At 50.3% G+C, this 18,905-nt stretch overlaps 1 long non-coding RNA gene across 1 annotated transcript; it reads left to right on the forward strand.

The window, feature by feature from the left end:
- The first annotated feature begins 5,660 nt into the window (after positions 1-5,660).
- LOC148685347 (uncharacterized) lies at positions 5,661-8,348 on the forward strand. The gene is made up of 3 exons (XR_015950587.1): positions 5,661-5,814; positions 7,338-7,420; positions 7,807-8,348. It is a non-coding gene; the product is annotated as an uncharacterized LOC148685347 (long non-coding RNA).
- Positions 8,349-18,905: the final 10,557 nt, after the last annotated feature.

The following is an 18,905-nucleotide window of genomic DNA, read 5'->3' on the forward strand; positions in this document are numbered from 1 at the left end:
GAGAGGAGTGGAGCCTTTCCATCAAGGCCACCTCAGGACATTTTTGCTGCCTGAGGCAAAGGCCAAAAGGGCACCTCTCAACCGAAATACAGTAGCTAGTGTGGTGTGTTGGTTAGACTGAGGACTTGGGAGACTATGGTTCTAGTCCCCACTCAGCCATGTAAGCTCACTGGGTGACCTTCAGCCAATCACCACCTCTCAGAGTGGAAGAGCTGTGTATGCCACCTTGAGCTCCTTGGAGGAAAAGGTAGGATTTAAATGCAATAAATAATAGCAACAACAATAACAGCATCATTTTAGTTACAGGTAGGTAGCTGTGTTGGTCTGAGTCGAAGCAAAATAAAAAAATTCCTTCAGTAGCACCTTAAAGACCAACTAAGCTCATACCAAAATATAAACTTAGTTGGTCTTTAAGGTGCTACTGAAGGAATTTTTTTATTTAGCATCATTTTAAAAAACCAACAATTTTCAACAACACTACAACTATCTGTGACCTTTCACCCCAAAGGTAAAAATTGCTCTGATGACAATGGCAGTTGTATTTACAGGCTGCCAAGTTAGGTCTGATTTCCTTTGGAACAGTGTAAAAAGAGAAAGAAAACTGGTAGCTTAACTGTGCCAACTGCACATTTGTTATACCAACCTTCCTAGTGCTTCCCAGATGTTTTGGACTAAAAACTCCCATCATCCCTAGCCACTGGCTGTGCTGGCGGGGGCTGATGGGAGCTGCAGTCCAACAACATTTCAGTGGGCCACAGATTCCCCATCCCCCTTGCATCAGCCCCAGCCAGCACAGTTCTCTAGTGCAGTATCTGGGAAGCTTGGGAAACAATGTGCAAATTCAGACATCAGAAGTGCATGCAGAGTGCAACAGTGACAGCGCTGAGCGGGGTTGGCCACTGGTAGAACATTGATCCTTGCCAGATCCAAACCAGGCTCACTTACTCCAGCAAGGCAATTCCTCTGTTTGCCAAGAAAAGAAAAAGGTGTATTGAGTTTGGACTGCCAGCACTCAGGAAGTTGGAAATATTGGTAGAAGTCCATTTAAAGTGCCCGCACATCCTTACCCATGGGAGTGATGAGTAGGTTCCCCATGTCAGGAGCATCCCAGGCCCTGAGATTTCAGGGCTCAAACCTGATCCCTAGGGGCAGCAGTCCCTGGTGAAATCACTGGGGGACAGGCCCTAGTGATTCTTCCTCTGGTCTTCCTCTCACCACTGAACCTTAGAGATGGGGGTTAATTGGGAAAGGGGAGAGCAGAGAAGAGCAGCGATCCCTTCCCCCGGAAAGTCTATGCAATAATTTGCGGCTGGCTCCTGCCGTACTGAAGCTTGCAAGCTGCAGACACAGTCTTCTTAATGTTGTTAAAGGCACTCTCACCCACATTCAAAGCCTCCCCTTGCCACCTGGAGTGGGGCAGGCAAACCTGGAGCCCTGGAGGTCTGGCAACCCGAGTTTTGAGGGAACATTTCCCACAGGGGTCCCTCTGTAAGAATCGTTCCAAAAAGCCCTTCCAATACGTGGGCATCACACAGAGAGGGGTGAATGGACTTCCTGAGAAATCGCACAGCCTCTGCCTGCGACCCAAACGTTTGCTCGGAGGAAACTTCTTAAGGAGAGGCAAAGGGCAGAGTTCCCCACAGGAGCTGCCGGTGGCCATGGTGACTCTGAAAGGGATTTGCTTTGCAGAGGAAACTGAAGTATCGCTCAGATGGGGCAGGGCCCCCCCCCCGCCATCGCACCCTGCAAGCGCCAAGACAGAGGGCCCAGCCAGGAGTCACTTTCGGTCAACTCCCAGGGTGAAGCGGGTCGTATGTGGAAAAAGGTTTTCCCAGCCAAGGAGGAAATGGAGCAGAGGATGGGAAGCACCCTTGCTTTGCGGGGTTGTGGGGTTTTCTGAGCATTCAGAAGAGAAGAAAGAGGAAATGTGAAAGGTTGACTTGATGGCTGGGATGGTGGGGGTTGGCAAGCTAATGGCTGGCATCCAAGCTTCGACAAAGGCAGCGGGAAGTCCAGCATGCTGACTGTTCCCACCCCGTCCTACCACTCAGCTCAGGGAAAGAGGCAAACGCAACCCAGGGAGCCAGCTTAGTGGTGTCAGCTGCCAGCTTCTTCAAAGGGCAGGGGAAGTCACCAGTGGGAAAACTGACGCTCTGAGTTGAGGACAGGACTTCTCAAAGGGCAGCAGCACATTCAAGATTGACAAGTTGGCTATTACGGCCTAATCCCGGGATCCCGAATGTGGCACCACAACACACTTGGTGCCCACCAAGCCTCCCTGCCCTTCCCAATCGTATAGTTTTATTTTAAATGAGAGGTTTTTTTGGGGGGAGGTAGGGGGTGCACAGTAGGGTTTGAACCTTTAAACTGTGCCTGAGAATGAACCAGGGCCATATTCTCACAGCAGGGGTTGGGCAGATGCAGCCCTCCAAATGTGGTTGGACTACAATTCTCATTCTCCTTGACCACTGGCCATGATGATGGGAGCTGGAGTCCAACAGCATTTGGAGGGCCACAGGGGTTCCCCAGCCCTGGTTTAATGGTTTAATGTAATGTACATGGAAGATTCTGTCACTGCTGCCTTTAAAGTAGACCAAGCACAGTTGACACCGGGGAGGGGGGTCTCTTAGTTCAACTCACACAGATTCTCTAGTGGGCAAACCATTATTTTCTCAGCCTCCCATCTTCAGTTGTCCCAGTAGTGGCTGATGCCCACTGGGAGTGGAAGGGAGGGAGACCAAATTCTACTTCTGCCCCCTTCCTCCTCCCTGCTGACTTCTACAAGGGCAATGCTGAGAGTGAGGAGGAGGAAGTGGACAGCCAGTGGCTCTCTGACAAGCAGGGAGGACCATGGGTCAGGGCGGGGCAGAGCATACCAAAAGTCCCAGGTTCAATCCGTGGCACAATTTCCAGTGGGGGTTGGGAATGTTCTCTGCCTGAAATCTTGGAGAGCTGCTGCCTGCCAGTGTAGTCTATACTGAGCTACATGGACCAAGGGTCTGATTCCTGTGTCCCTATGGCCACCTAGGCATCAAATATATGGACAAGGCTTTCAGGAAAGGGTTCCCAGCCAATCCAAAGACCAGGCTGATTTGGCATCCAATCAGGGGCTGAGGAATACTTGAAAGACAAGCGACAAAGAGGCAGGTTCTGCCCTTACACAATTCCATTTCAGATGGTCGAGCTCTGGGAGAACCTGGCTTGGCCTTGCCCCTGTTTTACTCCACATGGGCCCTGCCCTTTTGCCCCAAACGTGACCCATGCTGAAGGCCCCCTCTGTCTTTCTTTGCAAGCTGCCAATGAGACTGTGGGCTCCCCACCCCTCCATGATGACACCTGAGGTGAAAGGAAGCCACGGCGCCTGCCCTATAATCTCCTGAGAGAGGATCAGTGGCTCAGATTATGGTGGCTGGGAAATGGGGTTGATTGAGAAGGAGAGAAGAGAGGTGCGTTAGTCACCTTTGAGTCAACCCCACTTGGTTGGATTCCCAGGCCATGAGTCAGATTTGGCCTCCTCCGGGGTGGGGGATAAGTCTCAGGGATCACCTGCAGTTTGCCCTGCATTTCATAACGAAAGCAGAAAAGGAGAGTGAGTGTCTGGGAACCAAGGAGGAAGGAAGGGAAATGGAATCCCAGGGCAGCCTTGTGCAACATGGTGACCTCCAGGCATTCTAAACTACAACTCCCATCAGCCCTAGTCAGCCCCGTGAAAGTATGTGGAATGGCAGGGGTTGCCTCGGAACCAGATAATAATAATAATAATAATAATAATAATAATAATAATAATAATAATATATTATTTTTTATACCCCGCCACTCTGGGTGGCTTCCAACAGAAAAATAAAATAATTTATTAAACATTAAAAAGCCTCTCTAAACAGGGCTGCCTTCAGATGTCTTCTAAAAATCTGGTAGCTGTTTTACTCTTTGACATCCGATGGGGGGGGGGCATTCCACAGGGCAGGAGCCACTACTGTGAAGGCCCTCTGCCTGGTTCCCTGCAACTTGGCTTCTCGTAGTGAGGGAACCGCCAGAAGGCGCTCAGTGCTGTACCTCAGTGTCCGGGCAGAATGATGGGGGTGGAGATGCTCCTTCAGGTATACTGGACCGAGGCCATTTAGGGCTTTAAAGGTCAGCACCAACACTTTGAACTGTGCTCGGAAACGAACTGGGAGCCAATGGAGATAGATCTTTCAAGACCAGTGTTATGTGGTCTCGGCGGCCGCTCCCAGTCACCAGTCTAGCTGCCGCATTCTGGATTAGTTGTAGTTTGTGGGTCACCTTCAAAGGTAGCCCCACGTAGAGCGCATTGCAGTAGTCCAAGCGGGAGATAACCAGAGCATGCACCACTCTGGCGAGACAGTCCGCGGGCAGGTAGGGTCTCAGCCTGCGTACCAGATGGAGCTGATAGACAGCTGCCCGGGACACAGAATTGACCTGCGCCTCCATGGACAGCTGTGAGTCCAACATGATTCCCAGGCTGCGCACCTGGTGCTTCAGGGACACAGTTACCCCATTCAGGACCAGGGAGTCCTCCACACCTGCCTGCATCCTGTCCCCCACAAACAGTAGTTCTGTCATGTCAGGATTCAACCTCAATTTGTTAGCCACCATTCATCCTCCAACCGCCTCCAGGCACTCACACAGGACCTTCACCGCCTTCACTGGTTCTGATTTGAAAGAGAGGTAGAGCTGGGTATCATCCGCATACTGATGAACACCCAGCCCAAACCCCCTGATGATCTCTCCCAGTAGCCGCATGTAGATGTTAAAAAGCATGGGGGAGAGGACAGAACCCTGAGGCACCCCACAAGTGAGAGCCCAAGGATCTAAGCACTCATTCCCCCCCACCACCACTTTCTGAACACGGCCCAGGAGGAAGGAGTGGAACCACTGTATGACAGTGCCCCCAGCTCCCAACCCCTCTAGACGGTCCAGAAGGATGTTATGGTCGATGGTGTCAAAAGCCGCTGAGAGATCCAGCAGAACTAGGAAACAGCTCTCACCTTTGTCCCTGGCCCACCAGAGATCATCAACCAGTGCGACCAAGGCAGTTTCAGTCCCATGATGAGGCCTGAATCCCGACTGGAAGGGATCCAAATGGTCAGCTTCTTCCAGGCGTGCCTGGAGTTGTTGGTAAACTAGATGGTAAACTAAGTGGGTGCAGTTGCTGGAAAGACAGACTGTCCACTCAATTTGCCTTCCCCCCATCTGTTATATCACAATGGCCAACTATTGACTGCTGCCCCCCATCTCCCGCCTGTTTGTCAGTGATGGGGTTGCAGGGTCAGGGGAATGCACAATGCCGTTAACATTGCACCACTGCATTAAGTCAGCCTTTGTCAACCTGGTGCCTTCCAGGTGTACTTGCGCAAAGTGTCGCTCCGCCTGCTTTTGTCTCTGACCCTGCCCACCAGTGGCACCTGGCTCTTGGAAGGTTGCTCAGGAGGGAATGTGGCCCTTAGGCCAAAAGGAGTTCCCCACCCCTGTGGTGGAAGGCTGCTGCCTAGATTGTGGTTGGGAATGTATGGACTGGGCGGAGAAAGGCTTTGAAAGCTATTTCGTTTCTCCTGGGCTGGCTGTGTTGTGTTTTTCCCAATATTTCATGGGGGAAATCAATCTGGTTAAACTTTCCTCACCCTGCTGCCCTTCCCCTTTAGCAGGTTGGGCAATGCGAAGAAGGGAAATGAGTCAGCAGCCTGCATCCCACAGACCGAGCCGCTGCTGAGTCAGCTTGCATGCCGTCTTGGTGAAAGTTGAAGAAGAAAAGGAGAGACCTCCTGATCTGGGCGGGCAGGGTGAGAAAAAGCCAAGGTGAGCAAAACTCAGTTGCTTAAGAGCATACTTAAGAGATAGACTGCTACTGAATAGGAGGGCTCCATTTAGCAAGCATAGCTAACAGCTGTCAACACTGGCACCAACTCCAGAGAGCCCTGGGTGTGTGGGCACCCACATTTTTTGATGTGGGTGATGCTTGAGCTCCGCCCCTGCTGCCCATCACTCACCTGGTCTTACCTCTGGTACTCCAGTGCTGTGGCAGCAACTGGAATGGGGCCTGTGCATCCACTGAGGGGCCTCTATTGAGGCCCATTGCAGCTGCATATGTGCTTCTGGGGTGTGTCTGTGGCCACACACAGCAGGCCTCAACAGAGGCCCCACGATGGAGGCGCAGGCCTTGGCCCAGGGCCAGGGCACGTGCAACATGATGTCACGTCACACTAATGTCATGATGGGTCATGTGCCATGGCATGCGAACGCTGGTCACCCACAGTGTGGGGCCCAAGCCTGGCTGTTGATGGACCACCACTTCTCCCATTGATCTGTTAAAGCTACCTATGGGACGCGGGTGGCGCTGTGGGTTAAACCACAGAGCCTAGGGCTTGCCAATCAGAAGGTTGGCGGTTCAAATCTCCGCAACGGGGTGAGCTCCTGTTGTTCGGTCCCAGCTCCTGCCAACCTAGAAATTTGAAAGCACATCAAAGTGCAAGTAGATAAATAGATACCGCTCCGGCGGGAAGGTAAACGACATTTCCGTGCGCTGCTCTGGTTCGCCAGAAGCGGCTTAGTCATGCTGGCCACAAGACCCGGAAGCTGTCTGCGGACAAACGCCTGCTCCCTCAGCCTATAGAGCGAGATGAGCGCCGCAACCCCAGAGTCATCCGCGACTGGACCTAATGGTCAGGGGTCCCTTTACCTTTAAGCTTTGTAGCCAGGACCACCCCATACAAGAGGGAACTCCACAGGCCAGCTAGTGCCGCTAGCTGTGATGGCCATACATGACCTCCAGTATCAGAGGAAATAGGCATCTGAATACCAGCTGCTGGGGAAGAGGAGTTTGGGAGAGAGGTGCTGCTGCACTCAGGTCCTGCTTGCAGTTTCCCAGAAGCATCTGGTTTGGCCACAGTGAAAACAGGATACCTGGCTAGATGGGCCCCCTTTGGCCTGTTCCAGCTGCCAGACTCTTCTGATGTCCTCATATTGTCCTCTGGATGTTTTGGACTACAACTCCCATCATGGGATTTGTAATCCAAAGCATCTGGAGGGCACTAGGTTGGGGAAAGTTGTCCTGAGTTAATTCCCTGTGGTGTAAGGAAGTCTTTTCCTTCTTAAACCTACTGCCCATCAAGTTCATTGGGTGACCCCAAAGCCCAGAACCGCGAGGGAAAACAAGGTCCCATTCTCCGCGCCAGTCATAATCTTTATTAATGTCCATCATGTTTCCCTTGAGTCACCTTCTCCCCTTCCATTAAAAGCCCCAGACATTTTCATTGCAGAAAGGTGCTTGGTCACTGTAATTTCATTCTAAATATTCCATTATAATTTCTCTCTCTCCCCAGCCCCATTATTTCATGCAACGCAGCCCCTAGAGAGATCGCCGCCCTGTCCCTGGCTGCACTTCTGTCTGGAGCGGATGCCGTTGGTGATATATAATATTTCCTACAGCTTTGTGTCCGAGAGCCTTGTTGAGCATCACGCCGCTAAGCCCTTTCCCTTGTTGAGTCCTGTTGCATTTAGACAAAAGAAAATTAACTGGGAGCAACAGAGACTGCTTGGATCAAGGGCTTTTCTGGGTCAGAGGACTAGAAGAGCAAAAGCAGGCAGGAGGGAAAGAAGTGTGTGTGTGTGTGTGTGTGTGTGTGTGTGTGTGTTTTGTCAGGCAAGCAGGGAGAAGAATGTGGAAATGTCTCCTCCAAAGGAGAGCCTAAAGGTGGGCGGATTCTCCAGTGTAAAGTGGGATGGAAACAGGGATCTGAATTAAAGGCTTAGGGCCTGTTTGTTTAACTGAGAAACACGATTTATTCACAGGGGATAATAAGCAGCACTGGGCTCAGATCACAAGTCCCCTGAGCTGGGTTCAACAACCAGAGAATGCGCACAGACCAGATGAGCCAGTCGAGGGCGTGGAGCAGGACCCAGAAGGATGCACCTGGTCTCCTCTCCAATGGAGCCTGTTTAAGGAAGGCAGACAGCACTGGGCAGCCCATCCCTACCGCTTCACAAACGCTTGAACCCGTTTTTCTAAAACGGAACTTCCACACCAAACCAAGGATCTCGCAAAGTCAGCCTTAGGCAACTTGGTGCCCTCCAGATGTTCTAGGCTGCAGCTTCCATCAGCCCCAGCCAGTGTGGTTGGTCCATAACATCTTGTAGGGTTGCCACCTGTCCTGTATAATTCAGGATTGTCTCGTACAGTATTTCAATGTAAAATGCTATGTCCTGTACTGATACAGTTCTGTCCAGGATACTGCTGGTGGTTTCACAGTTGCTGTGATTCCTGAGGTTGTTGTTTTCAACTCTCCACTTTATTCTGCAAGTTGCCTAATAAATCAAAATAATAATGATGGCAATGGCAACTGCCCTGTGTGATAAGTCGTACATGCCAGAATTCCAGTCTTTCCCACGCAGCTTTCAAAGACCCAGGAGCCAACTGCCCTCTCTCCAGCTAATCTGACTGCCCTCCTGCTCCCCATTCCGCATCCCATGATGTTCAGGAGCTTGCTCTGGCACCCTGCGCAAGCTCAAGGACACTGGCGTTCTCTGCACAGGCCTGGATGTATTATTATTCATCTTGCATGGCTCCCGCAGCCATTCCCTGGTTCAAAGGAAGCATTGAGATCTAGGGTCACACTTCTTCCCCAGTGCTGCGCATCCTCCGCCAGGCCAGGTCTCACCTGAAATCGCAAGTGTTCCAGGACCCCTTTTCCACTCCCCACCCCCTCCTCTACATGAGGGAATCTTTCTCCTCTCTATCTCAGCCTTTCTCGTTGACTCCCCCCTCCCCTATTTGCATGATGGAGGAAGAGGGGTGGGATATTGGCGCCCATGGTAGGGTGTGTGTGTCTGACGACAGTCGTTCCCATGGGGACCACGGTAACCTTTTTTCCTCCGGTTTCCATAGCAACCATTCAGGGGCTTAGAAAGCTCGGTTGTCCGCTATCCCCCTACCCTCCCTAACAAACAGGGCATCAATACGCTGATGCAGAAATGGCAGCTGCGTTTGGGAGCAGGGCCTCGCCTGGCGCGGATGTTTGGGCCTTGCAGCCAGAGTCAGATTCCGAAAGGAAATCAGAGAGGGAGACCGTCGCTGCTTAGCGGGGCAGGAAGGTTCAGGCGGCTTGGTGCATGCCAAAAAAATGAACCATGTTCAAAAACAATCCATCAGTCGATCTCTGTTCCCCCACTCATTTCAGCATTCTGGGAATTTTGCAAGCAATGCAGCGCAGATGGATGCCGTTCTTGCAGTTGCATTCTTGCAATATGGTGCTACAATAATGCTTTTGTACATGTTCACGAGCTGTGCACTATATTGAGAGTGAGCTTCTACTGATATATTATTCTATAATTTGTTAAAAGCAAGAAAGAGTGCTTGTGGCACTTGAAAGATCTGTTTAATCTTTCAGGCGCCACAACCTTTTTTTTAACATACTTACTGAAAATATTTTCAGCCTGCCCTTCATAGCAGGCAATCCCAGGGTGGGCTACAAAAGAACCCCATTAAAACAACAACACATCCATTCGCGTAATCGTGGCAAATGAGAGCAGATAAAGATGGAAGGCAGAATGGCCGTGCCAAGACAGCCTGTTGGTTTCGCTGCAACAGGGTGATGTGGCTCCACCTACAGAAATTATATGTTGCTCTTAATCTTCTTAATGAGTTAGTTGCCAGCCAGCCACACTCTCATACCCCACCCCCACTGTTTCAAGAGGGCAAATTGGGGCACCTCCACATCCCACTGACCCTGTCATTTGCCCATTCGTCTCCTCCCCCTCCTACCTTTGTTCACTGGTCTCTGCCTCCGCCTCCTTGGGAGATGCTGCGCTGGCTGGTACGCAACATGTACGCAACAACCATGGCTCGGATCTGATTAGCCCCAGAATGGAAAGTGAGAGAGGTCCCTAGTAAGGAAGATTGGCAACTTAAGATGATAGAATATGCAGAATTAGCAGGTCTAACAAGTTGAATAAGAGAACAAGAAGAACAGGTATTTAAAGAGGTATTTTTTGTCAAGTATATTGAAAATAATTGTGCAGTTAAAAACGCTGTTCCGGATAGCTCACTGCAGAGGGCATTTAATGGGCAAGGAATTATAATTTGACTAGGGTAGCAAAGAACTCTGGCAAACTCGCCCTCATTTCCAAGGATGCGTGTTCAGGATTGCACACCCCTAACCCTAATAAACACAAGCCAAGAGCCACCTGCTCTGTCACGGAAATGTCAATACAAAGCCCAAAAGCCTCTCCTTGAAACCCAAAGTGAAACTTCTGGTGTGCTTCTGTCTGCCATGCCATGCCAGGCAGGATCCACTTTCAGGCTGGTGGCTCCAGTAGCTGCAGCTGGGCTTTCTTGCTGACTGAGAGGAAAGCAACATTTAGACTGCACCTGAACTGCTTTCCCCATTGCTCCTGTGAGCTATTTTTAGCTGGCTGGCTGGCTGGCAGGAAGGTGGGAGTGGAGAGGCTAGACTGCGAGATGCCTGCGCTGTTGTGCCACTCTGTGACGCTTGGCGCAACACTGCAGTGTCGCCACCATGCCTCCGTTTCAAGAGAAGGGAAGGGCTGGGAACCCAACAATTGTACAGACGTGGCGGAAAGAGGGTTGCCAACATCTCAACCTGCTCCTGTGCTTTTATTTGCCACTCTTTCCACAAATCTTATCAAGCAGTAGAAGTTGCATGCTGTGCAAAGCTTTGGCTGTTGATTTTGACATATTGCCCACCCTCCACACCCCCAGTCTAGGGAGTTTGCAGTCTGCCCACTCACTTGTTGGCTGCTGCGTTCCTCTCCCACCCTGACTGTCTTTGCTCATTGAGAGCCTGTTTTGGCTGGCAGAATGTGAACTGGACTCGGCATGACCGGCTGTAATAGGTCAGGCTCCCCTTTGGGGGCCACACCACAAGACACACACTAGAGAATGGTGTGGGGAGGTGGCCTATCTGCCTATGATTTGCCCCCTACTAACTTAGAGGTTATCCTAATCTGCAGTGATGGCACAGGATATTCACAAATATTCTAGTCACTTTAATAAGCTGTGCAGTTCTCCAAGAGAAGAAAACAGGGGTGGGAGGGATGGAGAGTCAGGAGGGATGGGAACAGGAATGCCTGTTGGCAAGAAAGTAGGGAACTGGCAAGGAATGCTGGAAGGTCGTGACCCAGAAAGCCCAGGGAGGAGTGGAGTCAAAGGTGCTGTCCACATCAACCCTAGAACCCAAATCTCCCATCCCATGGCCTTTAAGGGGGGGGCATGGTGACTAGATGGAGAGCCCATCCCAGACGTCTGGGTATGGAGCTAGGGCTTTTGAGCTGGGATAGCTCAGTTGGTAGGACATAATCTCAGGGTTGTGGGTTTGAGCCCCAACATTGGGGGAAAGATTCCTGCATCGCAGCAGGTTGGACTAGATGACCCCTGACCCCCATGGTCTCTTCCAACTCTACAATTCTATGATTCCAGGAGTAGATTCCTTGGGAGGGCCCCTTTGACATAGGTGCTTTATGAATGGATGGACTGATCTCACACAAGCTATAGTGTAAGCCCAGAATTGTTGCAGCTCCAGAGTTTGAGCACAGGCTGCCCTCCTCAAAAGCCTACCCTTACAGCAGCCCCCACCCCACAACCTAGTACCCTCCAGATGTTTTGGACTACAACTCACATCAAGCCCTTCTGCTGCCATCAAAGCGCAAGTTGGATGAATTTGCTGCATCAGGTCAGGCAGGTGGACAGAGTCACGTAACAGATGGAGCTACATCACCCTGGTTTCAGCACCTTCGACTGGTCCAGTCAAATTTATATTGGTTCATCCTATAAAGATACGGAATGTTTTGGGTTTTTTTTTTTTTTTTGGCGAGGTGTGTTGCAAAATAATTTCCAGCTCACAGTTCAATACAGTTGATATTAAACCTTCTTCCCCCAAGCAGAGACTATAAAATAACTCTCCCCTCGGGGTTTTCCCACAGCCTGTCCCTACGCTGCAAATCCAAGCATGTGGGGCCACGTTCAGGAAAAAAGAAAAAAAATCCCAGATGTGGCGAGCACGACGGAGTTGAAGAACGAGTCTGCTCACTCGGAGAGGAGACAAGGAACTTTTCTCCCCCAAAGCTTGGCCCAGCACCAGGGATCCTGATAAAAGCTTTAATTACAAATTCAGAAGCTCTCTCTCTCTCTCTCTTTCAATCTCGTCTGGGAAAAGATGCCCGCAGCAAGAGGGGAAATCCTTGGACAGAAACTGGCAGCCAGCTCCTGTGACTGCCTATGGGGTTTGCCGCCATCATGAGGCCGACATGCCAGATCAAGCACAAGGTGGGCTGACAAGTCCCTCTGGAAATGAGACGCAGCAAGCAGCCACCAAGAGAGGCTGCTTCCATCCAGACACAGGTGGCATTGCAAGTCCAGAGTGGGCAACCAGAGGGCACAGCCCTCCCAGCAGTGGGCAGTGAATTCAGCACTGAATCCACATCTTGTTACCCAGAGGCTCAGCCCCTTAGTGTTGCCAGGTGCGGAACTTCAGGAACTGGATGCAGCCCTCCAGGCTTTTCTATCTGGCCCAAACTCAATCTCTCCAGGTTGCACCCCTAACTATCCCTGCTTCACAGGCCTGGCTTGAATGTGTCCTCCAACCGCTGCATTTTACAGAGGCCTGACTCGCCTCCAGTAGAAGCCAGGCACCCAGTTCTGCTGGTCCCATGGTGTAGGACGCTCTCCCAGCAGATTCAGCAGGCAGCCTCGCTTTTGACTTCAAGGTGTTTCTCAAATTCCCTTTTATGCCAACAGGTCTATGCAGTTGCTTATTTAGCCAGTCACTTTAATAAGTATTTGCATTGCTTTTAATGACATTTTATAGAATTCTGTAGCATTGGGAGGGACCACAAGGGTCATCTAGTACAACCCTTGCAATGCAGGAATTTTTTGTCCAATGTGGGACTCGAACCCATGACCCTGATGTTAAGAGTCTCATGCTCTACCAATGACATGGCAGCATAGAAATAGTTGTATAAATACATAAAATAGCAATAGAGGTGTGTGTGTGTGTGTGTGTGTGTGTGTGTGTGTGTGTGTGTGTGTGTAGAAATTAGCCTGTTGTCCAGCACACTGTATATACTCATAGACACCCTCTTCCCCACATATCCATCTGCTCAGTTCTGAGCATTGAAAACAAGCTGAGCACCAGTGGAAGCCCACTGCTTCCCCTTCTCTGCTGGATTGCTTGACGATGAGGGAAAGGAAGTGAAGACACCTTTCGCCTGCCTGCCACCTGTCACTTCTAAACCCAGCCTTAGCCCTCAGCTGGTCTGGAATGATATGTTCACAAATATTTAACTGTTCTGTAGCAAACCGTCAGCAGTAGCATGTGGACATGCAGCGCAGGTTCTGTGGGCTCAATAGGGAGAAGGGAATAATGCAGGATGGATGGAACTAGGATCCCAGGAATTCCCCCTGCGTTCACTGCATTTCCCTGGGCTCTGTGTGCAGAGGGGACTTTCCTCCAGGGTCAACCAAAGTCATTTTGATGCCGGAGGCAGCAGAGCAAGTGATGCCTGCTCTCCCCCCTTCTCCTTCCCCACTGCAAAGTCAATGTGCACCGTACCAAAAGTAAGTTGTTTTGGCATTTGAGGCAGAAAAATCCACAAGCACCCCTTGCTGGCAGTAAGAAAACAACAGCAATACAATCAATAACAATCAACCAGCTGCCTAATAGCAAGAGGTGGTTGTGGCTTCTCACATGGTGAAGTATTGCCCATATCTCCTTCCTCCAACCCCACATTTTCCCACTGCCATTCTCCCTGCACTGCCCAGCTGTTCCTTCTCTGCTCTTCATTGCCTTTGGGGAACACACCCCATTTCTCTGTGCTGTTGCAGGTTTGACAGAATGATGCCACCTTCATGACTCTGTCTCCTAGCAGAGGCAGGAGCAGTGCTCTGGTGCCCACTAGTGCCTGCATCCAGGAGCAACTTCCGACTGGCAGGAATAGCTGGGCCAGTCCGGGCACCTCTGTCTGCCCATAACTCTTCCCCACCATCTGCCTGTGTGCAAGAAGGAGAACATCCCAGGGGACTGGGACCCTGAGTCAGAATTGTGGGACAACACCCCCAAGGTTCCAATGACAAAGATCCATTTTCCTTTTGTCAAGTAGGGGTATGTCATTTTTAAATGCTCATATCAAGTTTTCAAACAAACCAAGCTTCCTGAAGCTGGTGCGCCCCCCCCCCCGATATTTCACACTACAATCCCCATCAGCCACAGTTTGGGGAAGCCTGGACTAGATATTGCTGTGGTCCCACACATACACACTGCCTGGTTTTCTTCTGAAAACACATACACCCGTACAGAAGGGTAGACGGCTTTTGCCTTCATGCCCTGGCTGCCTCAAAAATAGTGCACAAAAAGAATATTGAAACAATCCTATATACAACCACATCAAAGTTGCTTTTCTTTTTCTGGCTGAGGTTTATCCATGTTCATGTGAGCAAAGGGGGAGATGCCTATGAACTGAGAGCAAGGTGAAACTCCATGTGCTACAAATCCAGAATTATTCTATGAACTCTTTTAGTTAAACCAGAACTAAAGAAGAGTGAGATGTTCAGAATAAACTTCTGGAATGATAAAAGGAACCAAACTGGGCAAGATCTGATTCACGTGTACGTGGATATTACACGAGTTCTCTACACTTTGTGTTATGCTGCGCCACACTGCACCCAACTACAAGCAAAATGACCATGATTGACATAATTATCTCTTGAGGTACTAAATCTGGAACTGACTATCCATGCGTTTGAGTCCGTGCTTGGTCAAGGGATGGACACAGGTGTGCAAATCAAGCCCACCCATGAGAAACTTAAAAAACCACCACCCTGTACACAGGCATTAGCTTTTTCTCTTGGCGAAGGATTGCTGCTAGTTCAGGAATTGGCTTTCCGTGTCAGGATCCAGTCCTCAAATGTTTTCAAGTAAGAACAGAGATGAGCATTGGTCTGGGCACATGGCATCTCAGCCATCACCAAGAAACCCAAGCATGCCTCACAATCCATCTGGATGCGGGAGAAGGGCTTCCACACACAGAGCGGGCAGTTTCTAGGTAGTAACGTTTATTTTGGCCCAGGCTGGCGAAGGGCATGAAGAACTCCAATGAAGCAGCTGAAAGTGATGAAGGGCCTCAATGTTGGATCGCAAGTGTGTCTGTCACAAGCTGTTTGTTTTAAAAGCAGAAACAGGACACTGCTAAATGTTCAGGACACTTTTGAGAAGTTACGTATCTCTTACCGCACTTTTAAACTGTCAGTCTTCCCAGCAAAGTTGTGTAGACTTTCACCTGCAAATTTTCAGTGGACCATGCTTGCCTCCATCCTCATTAATAGGTGGCGAGGTTCATTCAGCCTCAAAAACGCCGTCAGTTGCAGGCTGCAAGCTGAGCAATGAGTGTGGCAATTCAATTGCTTCTGAGCATGCATGGAGTCCGATTCCCTTGCCAAAGAGGCTAACCATTCACACCTGGGATTGGAGGAGTGTTTCCCCACAGGCTTGAGCCCAGCACCTCTTATGATAGAAGTGAACCATTTGCGATGGCAGAGCAGAGGAACTAGGCTGGCATCATTATGGAAAAACAGTGTGCCCAATGTTTGAGAGCCCCAGCCCTCTGCTTTACAGGCATTTCCTTCCTGGCCTGGCATAGCAGCAAAGCTTAAAAGCTGCAATAGGAAGCTACCAACAAGTCCATCCACCTCAGTACTGTTTACACTGACTGGCAGCTGCTCTCCAAAGAACTCCCCAAAATTAATTTTGCCTGTAGATTTATATACATTGCACCATCACCTGAGACAGCTGATGTCACGGGGAGAGTAACAAAGCCTAATCCTATGCACATTTACACAGAAGCAAGCTTCACTAGGTTCAATGGCACCTACTCCCAAGAAAGTGAATATGAGAAGCTGCCTTATACAGACTCAGACTGTTGGGTCCTTCTAGCTTGGTATTATCTACACAGAAAGGCAGCAGCTCTTGCTCCAGGATTTCAGGTAGCGAATTCCTCCCAGCTCTGGAGGTGTCGGGGACTGAACCAGCAGATGCTCTGTCACTGAGCTTTGGCTCTTTCTCCAGCCTCCTGCCTGCCCTGCTGGGGCAAGTGTGAAAGGCCAGCTCAAGGAAAGTGCTGAGGGCAGCCAGCCAGCTCCCTTCTTGGAAGGGCAGTCTTCTCTGTGGAACAAACATGTCTATTAAATATTTTAATCTCTGGGCTAAGACTTTTCTTATTTCATTTGCAATAATCTTGCTAGGGACAGATGGTGCCCTGGTGGCCTAGATAGCCAGCGGGAGTCCTCTGAGCTGCAGTGGGAAAGGGGCTTTGCAAAGCAGCAGCACCAGCAGCACCAAGTCTTCCTCCTCCTCCCATCCCTTGGGACAAGGCAGGGACTCGTGCAAGCCTGAGGTGGGGCTGAAAAGAACTCTTGTCTGGTGAGATTTTCGACGAAGCAGGAGCAGGCGACAACAGGAACGAACGGGGCAATGGCCGAGCAGCTGGATCGATACACAAAACCAGGTTGAAGATCCAGGCACAGCAAGGAAGAGGCTCCAGTTCTACTTGCACTGGCTGAAAGCATCACCCACCAACTGTTGGCCTGATGACTTTGCGCATCAACAGTGGGTAAGGGCAAGAGGGCACCAGCGAAGCAGCAGCCTCCAGGCCAAAGACAGCCGGATGGGAAGCATCAAAGGACACCAAGTGGTGGTGGTGACACAAAGAGGAAAAGGGGGGAGGGAGGGTGTTCCCTCGCCAGCTCTTCACAGCATTGGTCAGTTATCCTCAGTTCTCGGCTTAACAAGCAAGTTGTTAACCAACTATTGTCCAGTGGTGAATACCCCCCTTTTGGGGAAGGTGCTCAAAAAGGTGAAGGCAGCTCAGCTTCAGACAAACCTCGAGGGAACGGATGACTTGGAGCTATTCCAGTTTGGCTTCAAGCCTGATCATGGCATTGAAATTGCCTTGGTCACCCTAATTGATGACATTTAATTGATTTGTTGGGAGAGATGGGGAAAATGGGGGAGTGCAGCCCTGCTGGTTCTCCTTGATCTCTTGGTGGCTTTTGATACTGACCACAGTATCCTTTTGAAGCATCACCGGGAGGTGGGGGCACTGTGCTTTGGTAACTCCACTCCTACCTACAGAGCCACTTTCAGAAAGAAATTGAGGGAGGCTTCTGGGAGTTGACCTGGGGTGTCCCACAGGGTTCCTTCTTGTCCCTCATGTCCTTTGACATCTATATGAAGCCTTTGGGAGCTCTCATCAGGAGATCTGAAATACCATCAATATGCAGATGATACCCATATCTCCCTGTGTGTTCTATCTGAATCAGGAGAGGTGATTGAGGTGTTAGAACAATGCTTGGAGGTGGCGATGAGCTGGATTTGGGCTAATACAATAAAGCTGAGTCCTGGAAAGACAGAGGTGTTACGTGCCCCAAGTTCTCACGTCCAGGAGGTGGAGAGATGGCCCACTCTAGATCTACCTCTCCATTCCTGCACAATGACTAACCACAACTGCTTTCTAGTCCCTCTATTGCTCTTGAATGCTGTGCCTCAAGGATGAAGGTAATTATGTATGAAGGCCATGCAACACCCCACTCCCCTGCTTTTTAGAAAGTAAGCATCAGACAGGAGCCCCAGGGAGTGGAGGTGTAACTGCTGTTTAAAGAAGGGCTGCTTGCCACTTCAGTTGGCAAAATATGCAGCGAAAACAACAGCCCCCTTGCTTCTGGGATAGAAAATGGTGAGAGCCCTAGCAACAAGTCACCATTGCAGCAACTGCCACCTGGTGGCCATTTGCTCCTGCTGTGCAAGTCACGCTCTGTACGGAAAGCGCCAATCCAATCAGAATGGAGGGTCATGGTAGCTTGCTGCTGGTTGGCCTTGCAGGCCTTCGCTTGCACTGTGCACCTGCTGCTGGGCAGATGCAGCTTCCTCTGGAACTGCAAAAGATATGCCACCGCAAACAAAAACAATGAGAGGGAGTTTGGCCTACCCTGTGGGTAGCAGAGAAAGGCGATGGGATACGGGTGGGGGAAACAGGCTTTAGCTCTAAGGATGGAGAGGCACAGTATGCCGACTGATGGGAGCCACTTGAGCTGTCCAGCTTGTTTGTGCCCAGCAACTGTTAAGAGCAGGCTTCCCATCAGTGCTAGCCGGCCCAAAACAGCTGGAGGGTTCCAGGTTTGGGAAACTTCTATTAGTCCCTCGCAACTCTAGAGGCCATTTCCATGTGTCGCCTACACATTCAGGAACTTAGCACTGAGAATGTGCACACACCATTTTTCTCCATGCATTTGCTTTGCACTAATTGGAGGGGGTCGGACTAGATTACCCCCGGGGGTCCCTTCCAACTCTAAAATTCTATGATTCAAGTTGTAATCCTACAAACCTGCTTCAATTCTCACCGTAGTAATCTTTTATTAGCTCCACATGCCTTGCCCATTCCAATTGCTTTTTTTTCTTCCTAAAGATCATCTTAACGCCCCCCCCCCGGCCCCCATAAAATCCTTAATCAGTTTAGTGGTCCTTCTCTCTAGCTCCTTGAGTTTCATTATGTTTGGGCAGGCAACTGTCATGCTTGCTAATATGACTGCACAAAGTGCCACAAATGTCCAGGGTGACAGATAAGGGAGAAAAACCCCCAAGCATCCCCAAACTTCGGCCCTCCAGAAGTTTTGGACTACAATTCCCATCTTCCCCAACCACTGGTGCTGTTAGCTAGGGATCATGGGAGTTGTAGGCCAAAACATCTGGAGGGCCGCAGTTTGGGGGTGCCTGATTAAGAGGATTTATCTCAACCATTTCAAACTGCTTCAACTTCCATTGATTCAGTAATCCTCACAACTGCCTTGCAAGGCAGGCCAGCAGGACTTCATACTGCAGCCTGGGGCC

This window comes from Zootoca vivipara, chromosome 6 (genome assembly GCF_965207765.1).
Source record: "Zootoca vivipara chromosome 6, rZooViv2.hap1.1, whole genome shotgun sequence".
Taxonomy (NCBI): Eukaryota; Metazoa; Chordata; class Lepidosauria; order Squamata; family Lacertidae; genus Zootoca; species Zootoca vivipara.